The sequence below is a fragment of the Ammospiza caudacuta genome, chromosome 9 (assembly GCF_027887145.1).
Source record: "Ammospiza caudacuta isolate bAmmCau1 chromosome 9, bAmmCau1.pri, whole genome shotgun sequence".
NCBI lineage: Eukaryota > Metazoa > Chordata > Aves > Passeriformes > Passerellidae > Ammospiza > Ammospiza caudacuta.
This window is the reverse complement of record NC_080601.1, coordinates 31345017-31352549: the sequence shown is the minus strand read 5'-3', so window position 1 is coordinate 31352549 and position 7533 is coordinate 31345017.

Sequence of the window (7533 nt, the reverse complement as noted above, 5' to 3'; positions counted from 1 at the left end):
TAGAAAGGGTTATTAGACACTGAAACGGACAGCGCAGGGAGGTGGCGGGGTCACCGTCCCTGAGGTGTTCAAGGAAAGGCTGGATGTGTCATTCAGTGCCACGCTCTGGTTGACACAGTGATGTTCTGTCACGGGTTGGACTCGATGATCTCCGAGGCCTTTTCCAACCTAATTGATTCTGTGATATTCTGCTGACTGGTTGCTGTGTCCATTAATCTTCCTGCCTCTGTAGGTGTTTTAATGTAAAGAGAGCATTGGGAAGGCTTCTCTCGGATCTCTCGCCTCCCTTCATAAGTACAGTGTGTGGGTTTCCTCTGCACATCTGATTTGTGCAGACTCGTTTCTCTGACAACACTCCCAAGGCATCTAAACAAGTCATGCTTGAGCAAGGCACCAAGAGCTTGGATGCTTCATTCATGGATTTAATTTATTCATTTGCAAGAGCCTGCAGATGAAACCATGAAGAAGCACCTAAAAAAATTACATGTCTAACTAAGGGCTGTGCATGTTCCCAGATGTTTCCAGAGCTTGAGAAGCAAACCTTCCTGCTGAAGTCAATGGCTGTCTCTGTGCAGAGCAGGATCAAGGTCCCTGTGTGGGTTTTCAGCCTGTGCTGGAGTCAGTGGTTCTTTCCATGCCTTCCCCAGAGGTGCACAGGGCACAGAGCTTCCAGCTGCAGCTGCCACCACTGTGTCCATGAGATTGGGAATGGCTTCCTGTCTCCAGCAATGCCATCCAGCCTCCCCTCACTTCTCTTGTGCATATTATTATCCAGGCAGCTTATTTGCTTGGATCTCATCTGCAGAGCTGTAATGTGGCTGTGGAAATATTCCCTGTTACCATAAGCTGCAAGGGTGGATTCCCTGGTGAGCGGTGCAGGTCTTTGCAGGACATGGAAGTGAGGTGTGAGAATCCTTCTCTGGAAGATGAAATGGCAAAGCCACACTGGGGAAAGAATTCAACAGGAAAATCACTACTGATTTACATGGAGTTAAAATCCAAGCACTGTGTGGAAGGCATATTGTAAATGGTGATAGAGCTTTTGTTGCAGGCATGGTTTAATCAGGTTGTTTGAAAACCAATTCTAGCCAATTCCCTGCTAAAAAGCTCTTGAACACAGATTGCTCTGTAAGTGGGCTCCAGCAAAACTATTTAAACATGACCATTAAGAGATGGTGTTAGTGAGCTTCCAGGCAGGGAGATTGCAGCACAAGGACTGAAATGCAAACCTGTCACGCTGTCGTGGGCAGCAATATTGTTGGGCAAGCAGACTGCTCTGAACACATCACAGAGGATCAGAGGGAGATTATATAGAAATGAGAGCTCCACTCTTGGCGTAAAGTTGTCCTTAATTCATCTCAACTTTCCAAAAATGCAGTAGCAGACAGGCCCTGTGACAAAACTCCCTGTGCTGCCTTCTCAGGATTGACCTAAGCTGAGAAGAGTCTAAAATGAGGCCATTAACCTGACACAGGCACAAGCTATGAGCCGAGGGCAGTGTCTGACCCCCAGTCTGTTTCAGCAAATGGCTAACAGCTTTTTTTTTTTTAATTTTTTTTCTTTTTAAGGGGAGGTTTTCAGGTGTCTAAAGAAACTACCCCCACTCTTGTTTTCAGTATTGAGCAGGAAGTTCTTGTAGGTCTCCCAAACTTCTGCATCCTCAATTAAAACACAACACTTTGTAATTGCAGCAGATGGAGTCTTTGAAGGCTTAGAAAGAAGAGGTTTGGTTTAACTTCAGTGGGCATTGGATAAGGGCCCAAAATAAAAATTGTGAAAAACAATTAATGACTGCCAGTGTTTTAGTTTGCTGGAAGTGTATGTGTACATAAATCTCAAATGGCTCTTTGTGGGGCAAGGTTATTCAGCATTCAAAATGGTGGGAATGATGTACCAAACTGTTCATCTCAAGGGCTTTATTTCAGATTTTCCTTGTGTTGCTTGTGATTAAAAGTCATTACCATCTGCTCAGTAGCTTATTTGAAATGAGATGTTTATTTCCAACAATTCCCAGCCAAGCCAGGATTCACAATGACCAAAAGCATGATTAGAGTTATTGACTTTATTTGCAACCCTAATAAAGTGGCTCAGCAAATGGCTGAAAGGATGATCTTGTTTTGTGCATGGAACATGACAGGTCTGGTAGAGGCAGCCCAAATCCTCCACTCAGGTCACTGGAGCTGCACAAAGCAATGCCTTGAGGACCTGGTGCAATTGTACAGAAGAGACAATGGGTAGTAGCTGCTGTACATGCAAACAGCAGATGAGTGCTATTGCAGGAGAGGAGAAATCCCTGACCTGCTTGTGCAGAACAGATGCAACACTTCCTTCTACCTCCCCCAGCAAGATGTTCCCTGCTTTGTGTGCCTTCAGACTGGCTTTGGATGAAGTACTGCTCACAGACCACAATGCAGAAGGAGCTGGTGCTGCATTACAGCTTTGGAAGCAGACTCAGCAGCAAGAGCCCATTCCTGTGTTTGTGCTCATTTCATGATTCCAGCTTCATCATCTGTGCCCAGACAACTGCAAGGAGGTCAATCACAGCTCAGGGTCTCCTGTAAAACAAAGAGTTGCAGCTGTTTGAAAGTTCAGGTCGCAGTCACATAAACAGCTCCCTTGTCAGACAGAGGGATTCTGTCTGGAATAGGGATTATCAAAGCCTGAAATATTTAATTTTTTCCCTTTAACTGTTCCATGTGTTTGGATAAGAAGCTGTAGATAAATAACAGCAATTTGTTTGTTCATTCAGTGCCATGCAGACAGGCATGAAGCACATCATTCATTCATCATTTGTGAGCAGCTCTTCTGAACAAGGCAGGTTCTTCAGGATCTTGTTGAACTGCAGTAGGTTTGAAAAAAGAATGGCAGCTACAGAATGTGAGGGGAGGACAGAACTACCCACAGCATACACCAATCCTAGGTTTGGCAATTAGTCATTCTCCCCATAAAAACAGATTCCTAAACTGCAAGTATTTAATGAGCAGATTTTTGCATTTTGTCCAGAAGATCAGCAGTCAATGTTTACACCAATCTGGATTTTAAGTCTAGACTTAATTATTTATAGAAATATTTTCTTTAGATTTTTATGCTGGATTCTCTGTTATTAGTGGGATTCTTTTTCATTGAGAATAGTTTAGACAAGATGAGGTTTTGGTGAGCTGATTCAATGCAGACTTAGAGTGCCAATTTGAATTGGACCAGACAGACTACAGTAGGATCCAAATGTTTTTAGCCATTTCTTCTTTATGTGAAATGCAGTTTTTGCAGTCAGCTAAATGAGAAAACAGCAATTTTTCCTGACCACTGGTACATGTAGTGATACAGAAAAATATGACAGAGTTTTCAATTGCTCATGGTGGACCCTTTATAAACATATTGCATTAGTGAGGATAGATCTGGAAAGTTACTTTTAATCTCTGATATGTGCCCAGGTCTGTCTGTAATGACAGAGGACTATGCATGCTGTGGAATCAGAAGATTCAGTGATGCTGAGGGGAAAAAAAAGAAAATACGTTTTGCTGATCTTTGATTTTTCTGCTAATAAAAGTCTCAGTGGGATTCTCAATTCTTGTTTAAATTCACAACATCTCTTGCTACAGATTCTGTCAAAGAAGTAATTTTCCATCAACCTGCATCATAATTAGATATGATGAACTCACCAGATGTGCATGTGGAAGAAGGCAACATATGAGAGATTGTTTATATATTGGACAATTTAAGTCCAACCTGCCCCTCTGTAAATTCAGAACATAAGGTTAAAAGGATCTAAACACTTTTACAGCTGAGAAGCTGTAATGCCACAGCTACAAAATAAATTCAGCAATGAGTTGGTCTGGAGTGTGTTTTCTTAAAAAATACTCAATCTTGATTTGGGGATTCTGGGAGACAGGGAAAAAATTAGATCTGTATCTTCACTAGCAGTTCAAATTTATACTTGTTTTCTCAACTGGCTTTGTACAATTTCAGCATTCAGATAAATGTGTTAATTATCAGCCCTTTGGCAACTCTTTCTCATCTTGTGAGCACACATACAGACTCTGATTAATGGTTTATGATTAATGTGCAGAAAAGAACACACCTGAGCTCCTCTAGTGACCTCTTTTCCTCACCTATTCACTTGAGGGAAGGAGGAGATTGTACCTCCAGGAAAAAACCCAAAAAAACCAAAGAAAACAAACCACCTCCTAAATTTATCATTGAACTCATGTTAAAGTTAAATAAATGTTGTGTAATTTTCTGGGCACAAGAAGGCTGAAGTCTATGGAGGCCCCACCTGTGGAGAGTGCAAAGCTTCTCTCCCAGGACACTCCTGCAGGTCCAGGTTCAGTGGCTGTCCCTGCAGTGGTGGCAGAGCCATCTCCTCTGCAGAAACAGGGGCAGCTCAGGTCCCAGTGCCACTGCTGGAAGCCTGAGAAATGGCTGGGGAAACAAGAATGGCACTGCTAGGAGTTTCCTTTTACCCTGACATAACTCCCAGCTTTTTGTGGTGAGCAGCTGGAGGTATTTTTAGCCAAAGCTGGAACATGGGCCATTATATTTGCCCTTTATCCACAGGTCTTCTAGCTGTTGTCTGCTCTGCCTAATTGCTCTGAAGCCATTAGCCCATTCACTTTTACTCTGTGCTGTGACTTTCTCAGGTCACTCAGTTGGAGGTTCTGTGAAGGAGTGCTATTTATTTTGGCCTCTATTTTGAGCTCCCTTGACTTGCACTAAGTTCCCAGTTATAGTACAATAAAAAATGAAAAATTCACACATTCACTTCCTCCATCTCTTTCATAACTTGAAAGGTCTTAAATCATATCTTGCTCGTCCCCATCTGTCTCCTCTCAATATGAAGAATCCTATTAATTCTTTCTGAAGTTTCTTATTGAGTTGCTCCTTAGACAGAGGATATTCTTTGTCTTATATTCTGCATGATTATATCTTCTCCATCTATTTTTAGATTTTACAACAGCCTTCTTGATATGGGGTGGGCAGTATTTTACAAAGCAGGTAAATCTGGCCATGCTCTGGTTTTATAGCATGACCTTCTGTTGTGATTTACGTTCCTTCCCAAAATTCTTAACATCCAATTTAATTTTTTGATCTCTCTATGAGGTGCAAATCTTGACCTCCTGGGCAAAGTTCTTGAGCCTCTTTTTGCACCTGGAGCATCATTACCAGAGCAGAGCATGGATGGTTGCAGTGTCCTTGGCCCTCACCACTCTTCCTGACTGCCTGACACTTCAGGGATTGCAAGGGAAGCTCTGATCCCTAAGAGCTGTTCTCTTTCTCCCTGCATCCTCCATCTTCCATTGCATGGATGCTTTTAGGGGGACAACGCACAAATTATTGGAAGAAAGTATAATTCTCTGCAGAAGTAGGATATCATACATCATTTTTTTAAGTAAGTCTTTCCTCCCATCTGCCAAGCCATCACACTCTTCCCAAGAGTGGCTTGCCCTGGGTGACTCCCAGCAAGGAAGTGAACAGCCAGGTGACAACATTTCTGCTTGAGACAAGCACAGAGATGAAGGTTCACTCCACATGAAGGTTCTGGATTTACAGCCTAAAATGTAACATTGCTTAAAAGCTCTGGTCTACCATATGTTGATAGGAAGAAAGAAATCTCTGTCCTCACACTGAAGAGGAAGAGCTGTCCAGAAATCCTGCAAAAGGCAGTAGTTAAGCATCTCAGGTTCTTCCTGCCGTGACCAACCCCTAGACATGACCTCAATCAACAAATCTCTCCAGAGACAAACCCCACATCAGTCATCCCACACATGGGCACAAACTGTGTTTTCTCAGCCTCACTCTACCCTAGCAGCTTTTTTCCAAGCCACCTTTTTGGTATATTCCCTGTAACTATTCAATCCTTTTGACCCTCTTTCAAAGACAGACAGTTCCCATATTCATCTACCTGACCATTTATCCCTTACAGTTGCTTCCTACTCTCTGCCCAGCTAAACATCTTTACTGTATCCCAGCAACTACCTGGTATAAGAAACTCAAAGCTGTGGATTTGCTGTCCATTGTCCCCAGAATGAACGTGGAGCTGAGGAAGTGTCTGCTCTGCTCCCTGGCCAGAGGAGTCAGTGGCCATTCCAGCAGGTTTGGGCTGGAAGATTCTGTCCTGGCATGAGGGCAGCTAAAGCCCACTTCCTCAACTCCCTTTTATTGTCCCAATCTCCCCTGAAAAAGCACAAATAACCACAATTTAGTTACAATTAATTCAGAAGTGCAGGCAAACAGAAGTAGCCATTGCCCAGGGGCAGGGGCAGCAATTGCATCACTAATGAGAACTCCAGGATCAATCACTGAGCAGCTCCAGGCAGTGAAACATACTTAAAATGCATGTTACAATACTGTTGACAGAAATGGTTCCATTTGCCATAAATTATTCAACTTTTAATTGTTTAGGCTTCAGAGTCTGTAAAGATGCTAATTGCCAAGTGTGGGATTAAATTGATAATGCCTGCTTTTTATTTTCATAAAGTTGCACTTAAAATTGCAGAGAGAAGAAAGACTGATTTTACATGTAACTTGTTAAAAACAAGGAGATCAAAAAGTTGATGAGTTCTGCTTTTCTATTCTGGGTTGCAATCATTAAAATTATGTTCCATATTTATCATGTCTGTGTGAATGAAGTAATAAATATTTTGACCAGCACACATACCTAAATCAATATTCCACTCACTCTGGGTTATCCCATCCCATATCTTGATCTGGTACAATGAGTACCCTGAGACTATATTTTTACCTGTCATATCTGAAGACCTATATTTCCTTTGAAATAGGAAAGTAAAATGGAGTCAAGTATTTCCCAGTTTTCTGGCATGTCTTCCAGGTTTTCATGTATTTTTATCATTCTTTCATTGGCTATTTTATCTTGCAGGATTAGTAAGGATATTTTCTAGACAGCTGACAAAGAGAAGGTTTGGAGTTTGTAGTAATCACTGTGGGGAAATGATAATGGAAGTGTATTCAGAAATATTTTTGTTTAGGAAAACAAAACAATTTGCTAGAACTGCAAAACTAGAAAGTCAGTCAATTTTAAATTTTTTTTGTTTAATTTGAATCTCTGTTTAAACTGTTTGATGGAGGAAGGAATTGCTGTTCTGATATCCTGATTCACATTCCACTTCTGAAAGGAACATCAGTGCATGTAATCTCAAACACACAAAAATAAGCTAAATAATCTTTTCCTCTGTTAGATGTTGAAAACCCCTTCCTGGAAAGCTGAAAAAAGGCCAGAGTATTTTTTTTCTTTTAGCTGAGAATTTCCCTTTGAAGCAGTATTCACTTACACAGCTGAAGAGCTTGATCCCAGGAGTGCTATCTGTTGAAGTCAGTGAGAGGTAAAGGATGCTGAAAATCATGCCCTAATTGCCAGCTTGGCTTGAAGGTACGTGCTCTGTCCTACTAAGGAGCAGCAATCACCCTCTGCAGGGGTGAAATCGTGGCAGGCTGTGGTGGCTGAGCTTACCAGGGAATAAACACAGCATTGAGAAGAGGCACTACACAGGGCCACCATGGCAGGGCAGTTTTGACAAA